The sequence below is a fragment of the Giraffa tippelskirchi genome, chromosome 10 (assembly GCF_054371585.1).
Source record: "Giraffa tippelskirchi isolate mGirTip1 chromosome 10, T2T-mGirTip1v1.2.pri, whole genome shotgun sequence".
Classification (NCBI taxonomy): Eukaryota; Metazoa; Chordata; class Mammalia; order Artiodactyla; family Giraffidae; genus Giraffa; species Giraffa tippelskirchi.
Window position 1 is genome coordinate 75,746,676 of NC_137284.1, and position 18,853 is coordinate 75,765,528.

Sequence of the window (18,853 nt, forward strand, 5' to 3'; positions counted from 1 at the left end):
TTAGTTTCCACAAATCTCAACCTCATAGCTCCATACTTGACATAGAATAGGTGCTCCACAAATACTAGTTAAGTGAACACTGGTGCTCAGAGAAGTGTCTGCAAATGTGAATAATTTCACTCTTAGCAACCACAGGAGACAGAAGAAGAAGCAGGGACCAGAAAGTCACGCTGTACAGCCTGTGTAGCCACCAACCACAAGTAGCCTTTTGATTTTGGTTGATATTTGCAAGGCTTTTCCCTGGTCTTTCCAAACATACCTTACAAATGCCTCACCAAGAGTACTTGGCTAAAAAACTCCTACAGTGAAAAAATTATCTAATTTTCTCCAAGGTTTCTGTTTGTATCAACATGCACTATTATGTTCAACAACTTCCCTGTTGTGCTTATGGGGATCACCCTCAGGAAGAGTAGACAGATACTTAGAAAAACCATGATCTTTCGTCACACTGGATTACTTTCCTTCTGATTGTGACCGATGGCTACCTCAGACATGTTGTGCCTCAGGCCATGTAGTTCATTTTTTTTCCACTTTTCACTTAGAACCTGATCCATGTGTTTATTTATCAGAAAAAAAGACTCACAGAGATGCCTTGTGTTTATGAGTTGAGGTCATAAGTCCAATTGCTGGGGTCCTGTCTGACTCCCCTAACATGTGTGACCTTGAGGAAGATGTTCAACCTCTGTGGACTCCTACCCATAACATGAACTTAATAATGTTTAATTCATTGGGTGTTTCTTTTCAATAATGAAATAGTTCATGTAAAGTGCTTTGTATATATACTGTACCAGGAAGTTATTAGTGACTAATACGTTTTAGTGCCTGGAATATATTAAGGGTTAGATTTGAGCTGGATATCAGCTATTATCTTTATCAACCTGATATTTGCTTTTCAACTATAGAGGAAACCTCTCAGATATTTGCAAAAAGTAGAGAGGGGAAACAAATTTGCCACTTGCCTCATAACCATTGAAGAGCTATAAATACCATCATTACTCTTGCCTGATAAAATAGGATAAGATAGAATCTAAGACTTTTCTTTGCAACAATATACTGGAATTCTCCAGGACAGGGAAAAGCTTTTTCATAGAAGTACTGAGGACAACCCAGTGTGTTTTCTGTTTTGTGAGTCATTCTATTGTATTTTTACTCTCCCTTTTGTTCTTGCAAATTTTATATTGCATTTACACTGTTAGATGACAATTTCATTGAAATAAAGTGGAGTAATAGACAATGACAACACAATAAAAAGAAATGACTCTGAATATAAAATAGCATTTAAACAATTTGTCAGAAAGGTCATTGTTGTGTGAATCTTACTAATGCACAGTGTGGGCGTATGTGTATGTTTTCATGAATGTGTGATATAATAAAGTCCAAAGCCAAGATAGATAAAAGCATACTTTCTGTTAATATCCCCCCTGCAAATGTCTCAATTCCATCTTCACTTGAAAAAATAATACAGCCTCACAACGCATTCATGAAGTTATATCCAAAATATTCCATCTTCGTACCCTGATTTCAAAAGCTATTATTGTATAATAGATCTATCAGTTTATTTATTGCCTATCTCCCTCACTAGAATTTAAGCCCTGAGGAAGGCGTGGGATTTGTCTATTTCATTCATAGCTATATCTCTAGCGCATAGTAATTGCTCAATTAATATTTGTGGACAGAATTAATATCTCTTAAAATCTGTAAAATATTGAGGCAATATATTTCTATATATACCACAGACTCTAGAAAAATCACTGGTTGAACTCAGTATAAGCAACAGTGGCATGTGGTATAAGTATTACTGTGGAAATCTAGATTTTTAGACTTGGTTCTGCCACCAAATGTGAGAATTCAGGCTTTCATATTTGCCAAATGACATAGATGAGAAGGGAAACCTCTTCTCTGCTGTGCTTGGTTCAATTCACCAACAAGTATATCTTGTTAATGCCTATTAACAGACTCAGATAGTTTATATTGGGGAGTTGGATTATGGCAGCATGGGAAGGCGATGGATAGTAGGGGAGACAGCCAGTGTTTTAGAAAAGTCTTTACATTAAGGAAGTTACTGGTGACTAGCAGAGAGAACAGGATGAGTACTGAGGTAATTTTATATGATCCAGAGAGATATAAAGGAAGTCAGGGTAAGAGACACAGTTTTTACAATTTTTATTCAGTATTCCATTGTTGAAATGCCAAATACAATGTATTTTAATTCTTTAAAATAAAATTATAGTATAAAGTTCCAGTTCACTAAAAAAGTACTAAAATTGACATTAGTTTCAGACCTTAACATATTCTATATTCTGCTCTAGAACTGACTTCCCTTATAGCAATCTCTTATTTGGACAGCAAATCTCTTTCCAATATATAAAAACGATTACAGTGTACTTTATCAGCACAAAAGAATATGAGATTTCTGAAAGCTGTAGTAAGCACAAAACATACAATAATTTAAAAGAACAAAAAACCAGAAGAATAAATTTGCATCAGGGTCAGTTAAGGCAGAAAAAGGGATCATTCATTCTATACTCCCTTCTATACAATAACAAGAGCACATGTTTGTTATAATTATGTCCAAACTAATTTTTAAAATTTATTAATTTTTAATTGAAGGATAATTGCTTTACAGAATTTTGTTGTTTGCTGTCAAACATCAACATGAATCAGCCATAGGTGTACAATATGTCTCCTCCCTCCTGAACCTACCTCCCATTTTTCTCCCCATCCCACCCCTCTAGGTTGATACAGAGCCCCTTTGTGAGTTCCCTGAGACATACAGCAAATTCCCATTGGCTATCTATTTTAAATATGGTAATGTAAGGTTCCATGTTACCCTCTCCATACATCTCACCCTGTCTTCCCCTCTCCCCATCCATAAGTCTGTTCTCTATGTCTGTTTCTCCATTGCTGCCTTACAAATAAATTCATCAGTACCATCTCTCTAGATTCCGTATATATGTGTTAGCATACAATGTTTATCTTTCTCTTTCTGACTTACTTCACTCTGTATAATAGGCCCTAGGTTCATCTACCTCATTGAGTTCAGTTCAGTTCAGTTGCTCAGTCATGTCTGATTCTTTGCGACTCCAGGGACTGCTGCATGCCAGGCCTCCCTGTCCATTGCCAACTCCCAGAGTTTATTCAAACCCATGTCCATCGAGTCAGTGATGCCATCCAACCATCTCATCCTCTGTCATCCCCTTCTCCTCCTGCCTTCAATCTTCCCCAGCATCAGGGTCTTTTCTTCTTCTTTTTTATTCTTAAAAACATTCCATTTATTTATAGATGTATAAAAAGGTGAATTATTGGTCTACTGAGATCATGGTTCTTATAGTTAGTGTGAGAGCTCACTATCCTCCCAATTCCTCAACTCCTCACTCAACTACATCTTTCATAGTCACACATGAATTTTCATAGATCAGTTTCTCCTGGGGTAAGGTTTAAAGGATTGGAGTTTTTGGAGACTTTTAGATTTCTATCAAGACTGCAGGATTGTTCTTAATACTGAGCCCTCCTCAACTACCTAGTTCTAAGAGGTCTTGCAAACACCATTATTGGGGGGGGGTGTTTATAATGACATCTGCAGCCTTCCTTGAACACATTGGGTCACCTCTCATTTCTATCTCTGGACATCTTCCATAAACAGTCAAATATCTTCCCATCAAGAAATGAATACTACCTATTTGTCTATTTTCTTCTAAAAAAGAGAACAGTGTTCAGAAGCAGAATGGTCCTTCTTTTCCTGAGGATTACTCGCTCAGTTGCCTGCTCCTTGGCTGACCCTCAAAAGCTTTAAGAGCCTTGGAAAGTCAGAAGGGAATACGAGGACAAGACAAGCAAAGAAATAATGGGAAACTGCTATACCTGGATTAAACTACTAGCATCTCCAAGGACAGTTATTAGCAGGGAAGACAGGTGCTGGATTCCTTGGCTAAGGCATTGAGTGAAATCTCCTGGGTAAAGAGAAGTGGGAGGGATAATGAGAAGCTGAGGGGCGCTCATCACTTACTTCAAGCTCCTTCAGTAACCTTTAGAGGTGGGAAGGCTGGAGGCTGATGAGGAGGTCAAGAAAGGCAAGTAGCATAAAAAAACCAACAAAGAATGTGTTCCGGTGCAATTTGCAGAGGAAACTCTCCCACCCTTTTCCATCTGTTTACTACCAGAGTTACTAGAAAGGGAACCAACCACGGAGGTAATATTTCACTGGCTAGGACCATTCGAAAGTTGGTTTCACAACCTAGTTCTGAAGATATGCCGAGTGGGATTTGGGATAAAGAAGGCAGGTGATGTAGAAGAAACAGCACTGCCTAGGTACAGCCCAGGCACTGGAAGCTCTTGTGTTATTGTTTCACAACACAAGCAAATCCTGTCAATGAAGACAGAACAGGGGTTACATTCCAAAATATAATTATTTAAGAAAGACAAAATGCAGCAGCTAAATCCCAGTCTATACATTTTCAGAATAGTGATCCTTGCCCCCAGGAGTTTCCAAGAGACCCCTCAAGTGCACCATGATTATTTACAAACTAGATAGGAAACATCATTTCTATACTCAATACAAATCTCATCTTCTAGGTTGAAAACCTCAGCCTTTGAGAAATCTATGAAAACAACTATACAAAAATATAAATATCTTTATCTTTACAGGCTGTCAGACCTTCATACCCTGACAGCTAATGAGTGAAAAGGCTCTACAGATCATTGAATCCATGGTAGCAAATAATAAAAATATATCTTGTAATTCAAATACTGCCTTGTTTCCCTGGTAAAGAGTGCCTACTGTGGCTTTTCTTTTCTCTACATCCTGTGCAGGTAACAGAGAATGAAACCTCCAAGCACCAGGAGGCCGGTTTGATTTGGAAAATACCCAGCCCCACAGTTTTTTTGTTTTGTTTGGTCACTGTCTCTGGTATGAGGAGGGAATGCTTATCATTTTACATGTCTCTTGAGTGATGTTATTTGTGAAAGGGGAAGGGCTCCCTGTATGTCTACCTCCAAAAAATATATTCAAGGTAGAAATCCTTGGTACCATGAAATGGTCTTCTCAACATCCAAACACAGTAAGGGAGAACTAGTTAATTTTTACATCTCAAAATGATTATCTTAGTAATAAAAGCTTTTTTAAAAGCATTCCTACTTTACCAGAAGGCTTAGATTTATAATTCTGATTGAAAAGGTGAGGGAATGGAAGCTACTTGGGATATGAAAGAAGAGAAAACTTTGTTGGATGATCCTAAGTCCTTCACTTTGGTCTTCCACGGTGCCCATCCTCTCTCCCCCTCTTCTGAAACACCAACTAAAAGCTACGTCTTCTGGATCCCTTTGTACCAGTGCGTCACATTCCTTGGACTTCAGACTTAAAACAACAGCTATCAACTAAGGTTCAGTCCATAGCAACTCCTAAGTCTCAAGCAGCTTTTACTCTGGGAGGGAAGAACTGGGAACCACTATGGACCTAGTCTTGTTACAAATTCCTTGGGTAAGAGGGGCACCTCGTGTTCAGTAATGGATCACATCTTCTTGGAGAGGATGAGGAGACCCAGCACCACAAGTGAGGTAATACATTTTAACATGATCAGAATTTCATAGTAGTTAATTTCTTATACAGATGTCAGCACCCTACCCCCTTGCTCTACCATCATTCACCACATTTCAAAGTCAAGGATCATAGTTCCATGACACAAACAAACAGGTGCCTGTAGAGAAAGGAGGTTTCCCCTCACAGCCTGGCTTCTGCCTGAGGACAACTAAGTTCATTATCCTGCAGAATTTGGCGAGGCCTCAATGTTGCCCAGTTTGGCCACAACAGGTGCCAACGTGGGCATCACCTTGCTCTCCCGGCATTTCTGATCATTCCCTGTTAAGTTCATTTTCTGTCCAACTGACCCAACTTTGGCAGCTACAGGTGCCAAACAAGGCATCACCTTGAGACTCTGACCATCTGTATCACTGGAAGGATTAGCTACTTTTAAACCTAGAGGTGCCAACTTTGGCATCGGCCTCCACAAAGTATCTGTGCTGTTGTTTTCTATGTCAGCCTTCATGTGTAGTATGGGAGGGTGAGGACACACTCTCAGGCTCAGCAGGGATGCTAGAAGTACTCTTCCCTTCATCACCCGCTTTCTTGTGAGAAATGAGGGAATCCTTTATCTCAGAGTCAATGACAGTCTTAAACACATCTGGTTCAGAGGCTGGTTCTGCAAGTTGCTTTTCATTCTCAGAAAAGTCATCATCTTCCAAATGCAAGAGGAGGGGGCTGACAGAGTCACTCTCCCCTTGAACATGAGGCAATTCCTTCAAACCAGTTCCCAAGTGGCCAACCTGGAAAGTTGCTCTGTTCCCAGGAGGAAGCTTACTGATAAAAGCCCGGTGAGCATCCCCTGGGAACTCTGTATCTAGAGAGCCAGGCAGTTCAGCCAGGCTAACAGAGTCATCATTTAACTGCTGATTAAGAAAGGCAATCTCATTGAACAGAGATGTCAGTGTCTCATCAGTATCATACTCATCTTCCATACTAGTTAGCAGTTCACTGGGATCCAATGCTGCTTCCTCTATAGCTGATGCTACCTTTCTCAATTCCATCTCTATGCTTGAGTTTCTGAGATCTTTCATCTTTAATTTATGAAATGGAGACTCCTTTGTCTTCAGTCTCTCCTGTCTTGATTAACTCTCTTTCCATTTATGCTTACTCCCTTTGGTATCACTATAAATCTTTTTGGGTAAGAATTCTTGTGCTTCTTCCATACTGGAAACATCAACTCTTTGTGGAAAACCAGAATCTTTATGTGACAGATAAATCTGTGCTGTACCCAGTGCCATTCTGACATCTCTATGGTTGCCTCTGGAAGAGATTCTACTCAAATCTTCACAGGAGTTATCCTCACTCCTGACAGTGTTTTTCAGGTGGTCAGGTGGCTTGCCATCAGGAACTTCATGGGGGTATTTGCTGCCACTCATATCTACCAAACCTCCCTCCGTTGCCAATGATGTCACATTAACAATTCTTGGTATCATAAATAAGTAATCATTTTCTGACTGAGCCACAGCACTACTGGCAACTTGAGGTTTCAGAACTGCTTGTAAGAGAGCAGGAGAAACAGTACCCACTGGTCCTGAGAATAGGGGACCTTTCAAGGTGAGCAACTGCCCTAGTGGAGTCATCACAAGGTTGGCAGAGGTGTGTGGAGTATTAGAAGGTAAGGTATTTTCTGTGGCCTGGTCTTTTTTGCTGGAAAGAATCAAAGGCTTCCCCTTCCTGTTATTTATAAACATCTGTCCAAGATCTACAAATGATGCAGAAGCTCCTTCCTACTGTTTGCTAGTTCTGGGAGACACATCAAACTCATCTGATCCCGTCTTCTTTTTTCTCTTTTGTGCCTCTAATGCTTGTTGTTTTGCATAAATATACTCTAGCTTCTTCAGAACCACTTCTTCTGTCTTACCTGAAAGAGATGATACTTTCCATATCAAAATATTCCATTTGCGAGTCAGGAGATTCTTCTGTCCTATCAACTTGTCTGCCTGATCTGTTAGCCCCTGAATTTCACTGAATGCCCTAGTAAGAATGAGACTTTTGGAAACCTTGGAAGAATGAAGTAACCCCAATGTGATCTTCAACTTCTCAAAGAGATCTCCCATTTCACCACAGCAGCGGTGTTCATTGGCAGTGTGTGTCCAGCGATAATACGCAAAAGCTTCTGCTTCTTTCTGTAGTTTTTCACTCCAATAATCAGGTTTTAGCTTTAGAGGAACTTATGTAGCCTTTTGACTCCTTTCAGCAGCTTTTTCATCTGCAGAGACAGGCGTACGGCATGGCTGTTTCAAAATCTCTGTATGGACAGCTGTGCTCTTCATGTGGGCGACATTAATTTTCTCAGGAAACTCTTCTACAGTCTCAATGTCCACTTGTTCTTCATCATCCTCAATGTATTCTATACAGTTATTCTTTTCTACATCATCAACCTCCTCACTCTGGTAGTCAGAAACAACATCCACAATCTCATCAATAGAATCATTGGTTTTCTCATTCTCATCTTCTTTGTCATCCTCTTCCAACTCCAAAACAGTGAAGTCAGTATTGCTTCTCCCACCTGTCTTCTCTTGCTTTGGTTTTATCTGTTCTCCCATCAGGGTCTTTTCCAATGAGTCAGTTCTTCGCATCAGGTGACCAAAGTATTGGAGTTTCAGCTTCAGCATCAGTCCTCCCAATGAACATTCAGGACTGATTTCCTTTAGGATGGACTGGTTGGATCTCCTTGCAGTTCAAGGGACTCAAGGGTCTTCTCCAACACAACAGGTCAAAAGCATAAATTCTTTGGCACTCAGGTTTATTTATAGTCCAACTATCACATCCATACATGATGACAGGAAAAACCATAGCTTTGACTAGACAGACTTTGTTGGTAAAGTCATGTCTCTGCTTTTTAATATGCTGTCTAGGTTTGTCATAACTTTTCTTCCAAGGAGCTAGCATCTTTAAAATTCTGGGCTGCAGTCACCATCTGCAGTGATTTGGGAGCCCCCAAAAATAAAGTCTCACACTGTTTACATTGCTTCCCCATCTTTTGCCATGAAGTGATGGGACCAGATGCCATGATCTTCGTTTTCTGAATGTTGAGTGTTAAGCCAACTTTTTCACTCTCCTCTTTCACTTTCATCAAGAGGCTCTTTAGTTCTTCTTCACTTTCTGCCATAAGGGTGGTGTCATCTGCATATCTGAGGTTATTGATATTTCTCCTGGTAATCTTGATTGCAGCTGGTCATAGCAAACACCCTCTTCCAACAACACAAGAGAAGACTCTACACATGGACAACAGCAGATGGTCAATACCAAAATCAGATTGATTATGTTATTTGCAGCCAAAGATGGAGAAGCTCTATCGTGAACTCCTTATTGCCAAATTCAGACTTAAATTGAAGAAAGTAGGGAAAACCACTAGACCATTCAGGTATGACCTAAATCAAATACCTTATGATTATACAGTTGAAGTGAGAAATAGATTCAAGGGATTAGATCTGATAGAGTGCCTGAAGAACTATGGACAGAGATTCGTGACATTGTACAAGAGGCAGGGATCAAGACCATCCCCAAGAAAAAGAAATGCAAAAAACCAAAATGGTTGTCTGAGGAGGCCTTACAAATAGCTGTGAAAAGAAGAGAAGCAAAAGGCAAAGGAGAAAAGGAAAGATATACCCATTTGAATTCAGAGTTCCAAGGAATAGCAAGCAGAGATAAGACAGCCTTCCCCAGTGATCAATGCAAAGAAATAGAGGAAAACAACAGAATGGGAAAGTCTAGAGATCTCTTCAAGAAAGTTAGAGATACCAAGGGAACATTTCATGCAAAATGGGCACAATAGAAGACAGAAATGCTATGGACATAACAGAAGCAGAAGATATTAAAAAGAGGTGGCAGGAATACGCAGAACTATACAAAAAAATCTTCACGACCCGGATAATCAAGATGGTATGATCACTCACCTAGAGGCAGACATCCTAGAATGTGAAATCAAGTGGGCCTTAGAAGCATCACTATGAGAAAAGCTAGTGGAGGTGGTGGAATTCCAGATGAGCTATTTCAAATCCTGAAAGATGATGCTGTGAAAGTGCTGCACTCAATATGCCAGCAAATTTGGAAAACTCAGCAGTGGCCACAGGACTGGAAAAGGTGTCTTCATTCCAATCCCAAAGAGAGGCAATGCCAAAGAATGCTCAAACTACTGCACAATTGTACTCATCTCACACGCTAGCAAAGTAATGCTCAAAACTCTCCAAGCCAGGCTTCAGCAATATGTGAACCGTGAATGTCCAGATGTTCAAGTTGGATTTAGAAAAGGCAGAGGAGCCAGAGATCAAATTGCCAACATCTGCTGGAGCATTGAAAAAGCAAGAGAGTTCCAGAAAAACATCTATTTCTGCTTTATTGACTATGCCAAAGCCTTTGACTGTGTGGATCACAACAAACTGTGGAAAATTCTGAAACATATGGGAATACCAGATCACCTGACCTGCCCCTGAGAAACCTGTATGCAGGTCACGAAGCAACAGTTAGATATGGACATGGAACGACAGACTGGCTCCACCTCATTAGAACTGACTCAAATGTGTTCCTTTTTATGGCTGAGTAATTTTTAAAGCTCAACATTCAGAAAACTAAGATCATGGCATCTGGTCCCATCACGTCATGGGAAATTGATGGGGAAACAGTGAAAACAGTGCCAGACTTTATTTTTTGGGGCTCCAAAATCACTGCTGATGGTGACTGCAGCCATGAAATTAAAAGACGCTTACTCCTTGGAAGGAAGGTTATAACCAACCTAGATAGCATATTTAAAAGCAGAGACATTACTTTGCCAACAAAGTTCCATCTAGTCAAGGCTATGGTTTTTCCAGTGGTCTTGTATAGATGTGAGAGTTGGATGGTGAAGAAAGCTGAGCACCGAAGAATGATGCTTTTGAACTGTGGTGTTGGAGAAGACTCTTGAGAGTACCTTGGACTGCAAGGAGATCCAATCAATCCATCCTAAAGGAGATCAGTCCTGGGTGTTCATTGGAAGGACTGATGTTGAGGCTGAAACTCCAATACTTTGGCCACCTCATGCGAAGAGTTGACTCATTGGAAAACACCCTAATGCTGGGTAGGATTGGGGGCAGGAGGAGAAGGGGACGACAGAGGATGAGATGGTTGGATGGCATCACTGAATCTATGGACATTGGTTTGGGTAAACTCCGGGAATTGGTGATGGACAGGGAGGCCTGGCGTGCTGCGATTCATGGGGTCACAAAGAGTCGGACATGACTGAACGACTGAACTGAACTGAACTGAACTGAATTTTTAAATCTTGACTTCTAATATTTAGATCTACATTTCCTGTACTTGACATTATGAAAACAATTCTAACAAGCTTCACAGCCGTAGGAAAGAATTCAAAAAGAACTAGAGATAGTTCTAGTGAATCACAGGTATATACAGATAGAGTGTGCCAATGAGACAAATCACAACAAGAAGGTCAGGCCTGGAGTGATATCATCTTGAAATGATATATTTCAGCCCATTTTCTTGGTTGATTCATTGCTGGCCTTGAGTAGTTGAGTCTGAGGCAGCATTCCAAAAAGCAAGAATATGGATGAACACTGGAGTGTTGAGTCCCAAATTAGACTCTGCTAATTTCTAGTGAGGAATCTGGGACAGAATATTTCACTTCCCTTGAGATCCATTTTACACATTAGCAAAAGTAGAAGTAATACCTCTTGCTCCAAGGTTTGCTGGGAGGATTAAAGGCAAAATATCTGGCACCATTGTAGTACATAATTGACATTCAATAAATGTCATTTCCCTTTTTCCTTTTCTGAAAATAAAGAGCTGTCCAAGGGAAGTCAAGTGTTTTCCATGATTATTGAATAAAAAGTTGAACTTTACAAGCAATAAATAGCTTGAGTTTGGCACCCATGAATGATTTTAATCAGAGGGTTTAGAAAATAATCAACTCAGCAATTTTTATGAAAATAACAACAATAATCACTTTTTAATTCCTAGTTTAATAACATTCAGCCACATTAATGACCCCACCAAAATAGCCACATCAATGACTCCACCAAAAAATAATGATTTTGCTCATACACATAACTAACATATACAAAATACTGAAATCTAAAGGAACCCTTACAGTTACCTTAATATAAGGAAGACATAATAGAATTTTTAAACATAAGATGAATTATGGCTTTAGTTTTGCATCATGTGAGTATAGTCTTCTGAAGTGTTATGGACTTCAACATAGTAGACAGTTTAAAAAGTAAAAGCAGGACAAATATCAGTATGGCAGAGTAAGAGGATGCAGAGCTCATCTCTCTCCCCTAACACAACAAAAATGCATCTACATGTGGAACAATTCTCACTGAAAATTAACTGGAAACTGGCAGAAGGACTCCTATACAACCAAAGTGAAGTGGTAAGAAAGATACACACATAGTTGAGTAGGAAGGGAAGGAAAGCAGTAGAGTCAGGACTTGTGCCCCTGGGAGGGGACTCAAAGGAAATCGAGATTATATGATTGAACACCCATCTTGAGGAGAGAGAGGGTCAAGCCACATACTGGATGTCCCAGTCCTGGAACTGGTAGAGGGAATTCCCTTTGGCTGGCTGGAGAACTGCTGAGTAAGGTAGAAAGGCTGGAAAAGCCTGGATTCTGGTCCTGGAGAGTGCATGCAGCAGGATGGAGAGAGGTCTGTACTAGAAGCTGATGGGTCCCCTGCAACTACCTTGCCACAAGTTTGAACCCAGAAATTCAGTTAAGAAAGACAGAAAATCAATAAAGCAACGTGGTCTTAAATGACACAACAGGCCACTTAAGCTTAATTGATATGTCCAGGAAATCAACTATAGAAAGAAAAATATATAGGTACTAAACATGCTACTGAAAAACCAATGGTCAATGAAGAAATCAAAGAGGAAATCAGCAAATATCTTGAGACAAGTAAAAATGCTGCTGCTGCTGCTAAGTCGCTTCAGTTGTGTCTGACTCTGTGCGACCCCATAGACGGCAACCCACCAGGCTCCCCCGCCCCTGGGATTCTCCAGGCAAGAACACTGGAGTGGGTTGCCATTTCCTTCTCCAACGCAGGAAAGTGAAAAGTGAAAGTGAAGTCGCTCAGTCATGTCCGACTCTCGGCGACCCCATGGACTGCAGCCTACCAGGCTCCTCCGTCCATAGGATTTTCCAGGCAAGAGTACTGGAGTGGGTTGCCATTGCCTTCTCCGAAGTAAAAATGGGAATACTCCAAAATCTACAGGATGTACCAAAAGTAGTTTTAAGAGGGAAGTTTATAGAGATATGGACCTTCCTCAAGAAACAAGAAAAATTTCAAATAAGTAACCTAACCTACCACCTAAAGGATTTAAAATAGAAGAACAAACAAAGCACAAAGTTGGCAGAAGAAAGGAAATAGGAAAAATCAGAGGGGAAATAAATAAAATACAGACACAAAGAAAAATCAACAAAAATGATCAATGATACCAAGAGCTGCTCTTTTGAAAAGACAAAAATATTAATAAACTCTAGCCAGGCTCATGAAGAAAAAAGAGAGAGGATTCAAATAAACAAAATAAGAAATGAAAGAGGGGAAAAGACAATTAATACCAAAGAAATACAAAAAATTCTAAGAGAATACTATGAATATTTATATGAAAATTAATTGGACAATCTAGAAGAAATAGACAAATTTCTAGAAAAATATAACTTACTAAAACTGAATCAAGAAGAAACAGAAAAAATTTGAACAGAAGAATCACTAGTAGTGAAACTGAATTTGTAATTAAAAAAAAAAAAACTCTCATCAAACAAGTCCAGGACTTTAAGACTTTGCAGGGGAATTCTACCAAACAATTAAGGAAGAACTAAAACCTATCTTTCTCAAACTATTCCAAAAAAACTGAAGAGGATGGAACACTCCCAGATTCATTCTATAAGGCCATAATTACCCTAATAAACAAAACTAAACAAAGACACTACAAAGAAAGAAAATTATACACCAATATCTATGATGAATAATAGATACAAAAATCTTCAACAAAAATATTAGCAAATCAAATTCAACAAAATATAAAGAGAATCACAGAGCATGATCAAGTTGGACTTATTCCAGGGACACAAGATTGGTTCAATATTCACAAATCAATCAATGTGATACACTATATTAACAAAAAGAAGGATAAAAATTACATGATCACCTCAACAGATATAGAAAAAGCAACTGACAAAATTCAATTTCCATTCATGATAAAAATTCTGATCAAATTAGGTGTAGAAGGAACAAATGACAAACCTACATCTAACATCATTTTAGAGAGTGAAAAGCTAACACCTTTTCTCTAAATTCTAGAACAAAGAAAAGGATGCCCGCTCTCACCGTTTCTATTTAACATAGTATTAGAAGTTTTAGCCACAGCAATCAAACAGCAAAAAGAAATAAAAAATGTGGATGGACCTAGAGAATATTATGCTTACTGAGGTAAGTCAAATAGAGAAAGACAAATACTATGATATCAGTTATATGATAATCTAAAAATAAATACAAATGAATATAATATGCAAAACAGAAACAGACTTATAGACATAGAAAATAAACTAGATGTTACCAATGGGGAGAGGGAAGAGAGGGAGGGACAAATTTGGGGCTTAGGATTAAGAGATACAAATTACTATGCATAAAGTAGATGAGCAACGAAGATATATTGTACACTACAGGGAATTATAGACATTATCTTATAATAATGTGTAATCTGTAAAAATACTAAATCACTATGCTGTACCCCTGAAAATAATATACTATTGTAAATAAACTCTACTTCAATTTAAATGAAGTAAAAGAAGAATTGTCAAAAGTTTCTTCTCCCTTTCTTGAATCTCATGATCAAGTCTAAGGATTAGTGCATTAAACAGCAAATTTAATTTCTTTCTAAAGGACCCATAATGTGATAAGTTTGAAAGTTATAACCATGGACAGCAAAACCATAACACTGATGAATATCCCTCCTTCTCTCTCTCTCCTTGCTTCTACTTCTCCATGCCCAGTACACTATAGGTTCTCAATAAATGTTTGTTGGATGAATTAACAAACGAATAGATGATCAAAAACAAGAACACTTGCAAATTTTAAAATAAGAATCTATGAAGGTGGATTTGTACTTATTGATATAATAACTAAAGAAACTATAGTAGAATACTGAAGAACTATGCAAAAGTAGATAGCTGCATTTGTGTTTTTGAGGAAGAAAAGTAGATGTTGTAAATAATATATCTAGATAAAGGAATGCTACCTAAAATTATTGTCAAAGGTACCAGATGTTAAACTTTATCAAAGCATTCTCCTAGAGGCTGGGAATACAAAGATGAGTATGGCAATGACTTTTAAGAAATTCACCACATATTAGAAGAAATTAACTCATAAACAAACTGACTAAATGTATGTATAAAGTAAAAGTATATTTATAACATACACAAATATATGCATATAAAAATACTATGGTGTTCAAAAGCAGGAATAAGAAATGTTGTTTGGGGAACACTGTGTAGTTAGGAAAGGGGAGCATTGAGATAGTCCTCTGAGAGGACAGTTTAATTGGATCTCAAAGATGAGCTAGATGTTATAAGTCATACAATATAAGGAAGAACATTCAGGAAGTCAGTAGATGATATGGACAAGTAGAGAGGCCCAAAACAAAAGTGGCCGGTTTAGGGAAAGGCAGGGAGATTAATGTGGTGGAGAGCAGGTTGAAATGAGATGAGATAGATGGTGGGGTAGGGAGGGGAAGTAAAATAAGGAGGGCCTTGTTTGCCATATGGAACAATTTTGATTTTATATTGTAGGCCAGTGGTTTTCAAATTATAGAATTTTTACAGGGAAATAAAATCTTCCTAGCTTATTTATCTGTTTAGTCTTCCACTTAAATTTCATTTATGAAAAAAAAGTTTCAAAACCTCTGTTACAGGCAATGAGTCTGTGAAAGGTATTTCCTGTTTTTGTTTTGAGAGCAATGAGACAGTGCTGCATTTTAAGAAGGTCAATGACTGGGTCTTCAGTGGAGGTGAAAGAAGTCTGCGGTCAGATCCTAAGAATAATTACATTGCCAAAGTGAAAGATCTGGAAAGCCTATTCCAAGATGGCAGCAGGTGTGATAGAAAGCAGGACACTGGAACAGAAAGTTAGTGGTCTTTCATCTCCCTGGAGTAAAGACTGAACTCAAGATTGAGAAGAAGCAGATCAGGATTAGTCTCAAGTTTTAGTTTGGGATTTTGTATATATAATGGTATTCTCTACCAGGATAAGAAATAAAAGAGGATAATCAGGCATAAGTGCAAAACTATAAGTTAAATTTGAAGCACCACAGTCTACATAAATGAATATGTATATTCAAGGGTTGGGCATAAAAGTGTGGGGCAAGAAACAAAATCCACACTGAAGACACAGCTTTGAGAAATAGTGGCACAAAAATACGTCTTTTGCTATAAACACGTAGTATATCACTCAGGGAAGAGGTGAATACATGAAAGGTCCAAAAATAAAATGTGATTTATTTTATTTAAAGGATAGATAGAGGAATAAAATTCTGTGAAACAAACTAAGAAGGGAAGGAGAAACTAGGAAATTATAGTGTCAATCAAGGTAACAGAAGTTTCAAAGAGAGGATCAACAAGCAAGATCAAGGTCAAGCAGGAAAAAACAAACAAACAAAGGACTGAGGAGAATCTACTGAATTTGTCAATGAGCATCTCCTTAAAGCCAAAGCAGATCTACTGGTGGTATGGTGAAAGCAGAAGTTGTGCTACTGTTAAGAAAGTTAAGAATTCACTGAATAGAAAAAAAGTACTGGGTTCCATGCTAGGGTTAATTACTTCATGAGTAAAAATCTAATTTCTGTATGCAGAGTTTGTTAGAGGCATCAAGAAAGTCAACATGGCTGTAGAGAAATAATAGTAAGTATAAAATTGCTACTTATGAGACCAGTACTATCTTACAGAGAATAGGTATTGGTTGTAAGAACTGGTATTCAAAGCAGGTTAAGAAGAAATTTTGGAGTAAAAAAAAAAAAGGATAGGCTTCATCTTTGATAAATGATTTATAATTTTGTCTATTTATTCTGGATTTATTTTATTATGCTACCATTATTGTCATTATTGTAAAAAATTAGATAAAAGTAATGAGATGTTCCAAAGTCAAATGCCACATAATGACCGTAACCAAGAGTCAGTGCCAAGAATAGGGAAATCTCTGTGCTCCTCTGTCTTAAAAGCAGAAGATACACTGAAGCGTTCTGAAGGCAATAAAGCAGGACAAAGAACATGTAAACAGCTCTTTCTTAACTATGAAGTAGATGAAGAACACCATGTCCATTCTAGCATTAACAAAACAAACAAACAAACAAACAAAAAACCCTTTTTTAAAGCTCAAGGGCTAACATATTTAGTTAATTTGGTAATTTGGTGAGGAAAGCAATGACCTACTTTCTATAACCATGCTCAGTGAGAGAACAAGTGAATCCTACTTTTCAAGGGCTCTTTTTTTCCAAGAAAAAATATGCTTACTTATAAAACAGAGTTTTTTAATGAAGAATATCATTTAAGGATTTATATTTCCTTTAATTTTGATGAAAAGTCAACATTATTCATAAACTAAACACAGTTCTAAATATAAAGCTTTTAAAAATTTGAATTCTTCTGTTTTATGTAAAAGGTGACAGTATATCCTACCCCAAAGTCACAGTCCTATTACTGGTTTGTTAAGAGGTGATCGATATGGGCAGAGGAGGTCTATAAGTTTCTTGAAGGAAGATGGCTGTATCCTCAGGACTACATAGATGCCCAATAAATTGTTACTGAACTAAACTGTCATATACAAAATAATACTGGCCAAAAATTCACTTAATCCTATCATGATGTCATTCTATTTTTTTTTTTAACTCTCCAACATTTAAAAAAAAAAACATTAAATAACTCAATAACTATTAATCTTGAAAGTAAAATTTGTTTGGCTCTACTCAATTGGTTGACAAAACTATCATTATTTATATAGATAGGAATTATTCATCCAGATATCAATAAATCAATGCCTAGAGGGCCAAGAAGATAATATAAAGGAAGGGAAATGTGTGTGTAAGGGAGTAGAGACACAAGTGCCTAAAAGGGGACAGGCAGCAGTGACATCAATCCAAGATGTTGTGCTGCATAGACATCTGGTCCCAGATCACCTGGTCTTTCAGGAGATCTCAGAAATATGTATTTTTGAGGCTGTCTCCTAATTAAAAATTTTTAACTCAATTGCTGTTTATAATATCATGTGACTGACTCTCTCCACTCTGGGTAGATACTTGGCAATTAAGATCTTTAGACATCAAATCCATTAAAAGGGCTGAACAATTACAATGAAAAGATTATGTGTTTAGCCTGTGCCATCTGAATTACAAAAAATCCTATCTCTTTAATGAGGGTATAAAATACACTCTGTACAGCTGTAGAAATTATTGCCAAAATTGTTTTTCTTCTTTCAGCTTCAGCAGTCTTTAATGCTATCACAATCTGAAAGGTTAACATCAAAATGATTAAGACAAAAATACTTAGAGGCTTTTGCATAATTCATAGCAGTTGATACTGAAAGACAAATTGTCTTGTAGCACAAATACATTACAAACTATAACACATAATGACAATTTAGTGAAATGCACTTAAGTGAAAAGATTAAAAATGTAATTCTTTTCATTATTAAAAACACCAGAAGTACAGTTCACTCCTGTTAACATAAATGAACAAGTCACTATATTTTAAATATATTTTATGGAATAACATTGTTTGATTGGGAGAGGACATTTTTGTGCAATTTACCCATGACATATTCATTCCACATGGCTGGATCATAGGTATTATTATTGTTCCACCACATGGAAACACATCAGGGCCCATTCTTTGGCTAAAGCACCCTGCAGTAGAAACACCTCATGTGATGCCAATTTTTGTCACACTTTAGTGGAGGGATTTAGAATAATTTACTTTAGCTGTGGATTTTTCCCTAACAAAGATTGTCAGTCTGTATCACTCAATACTTTAAAGACTTTAGTCTTTTAATAGATATGTGTTTAGGTGGGAGGGAGAAGTAGTGTTTTTCAGAACAGCACAAAACAAATGCCACACAGGCAGATAGAGAGCTGGATTTGAATCCTAAATCTGCTACTCATTAGCTATGTAACTTTGGACTAATCACCCGAGCTCCACTGAGCAGCTTCCAGGCACTATGCTATGCTCTGGTTATAAAAGAGTAAACAAGATATAACATACCTAAAACAGCTTAAAGTTTAATAGGAGAA

The 18,853-nt window shown here is 37.8% G+C and overlaps 1 pseudogene; it reads right to left on the bottom strand.

Annotated features, from left to right (window-relative positions):
- Nucleotides 1-5,753: 5,753 nt before the first annotated feature.
- Nucleotides 5,754-8,124, bottom strand: LOC145522465 (MAX gene-associated protein pseudogene; annotated as a pseudogene).
- Nucleotides 8,125-18,853: the final 10,729 nt, after the last annotated feature.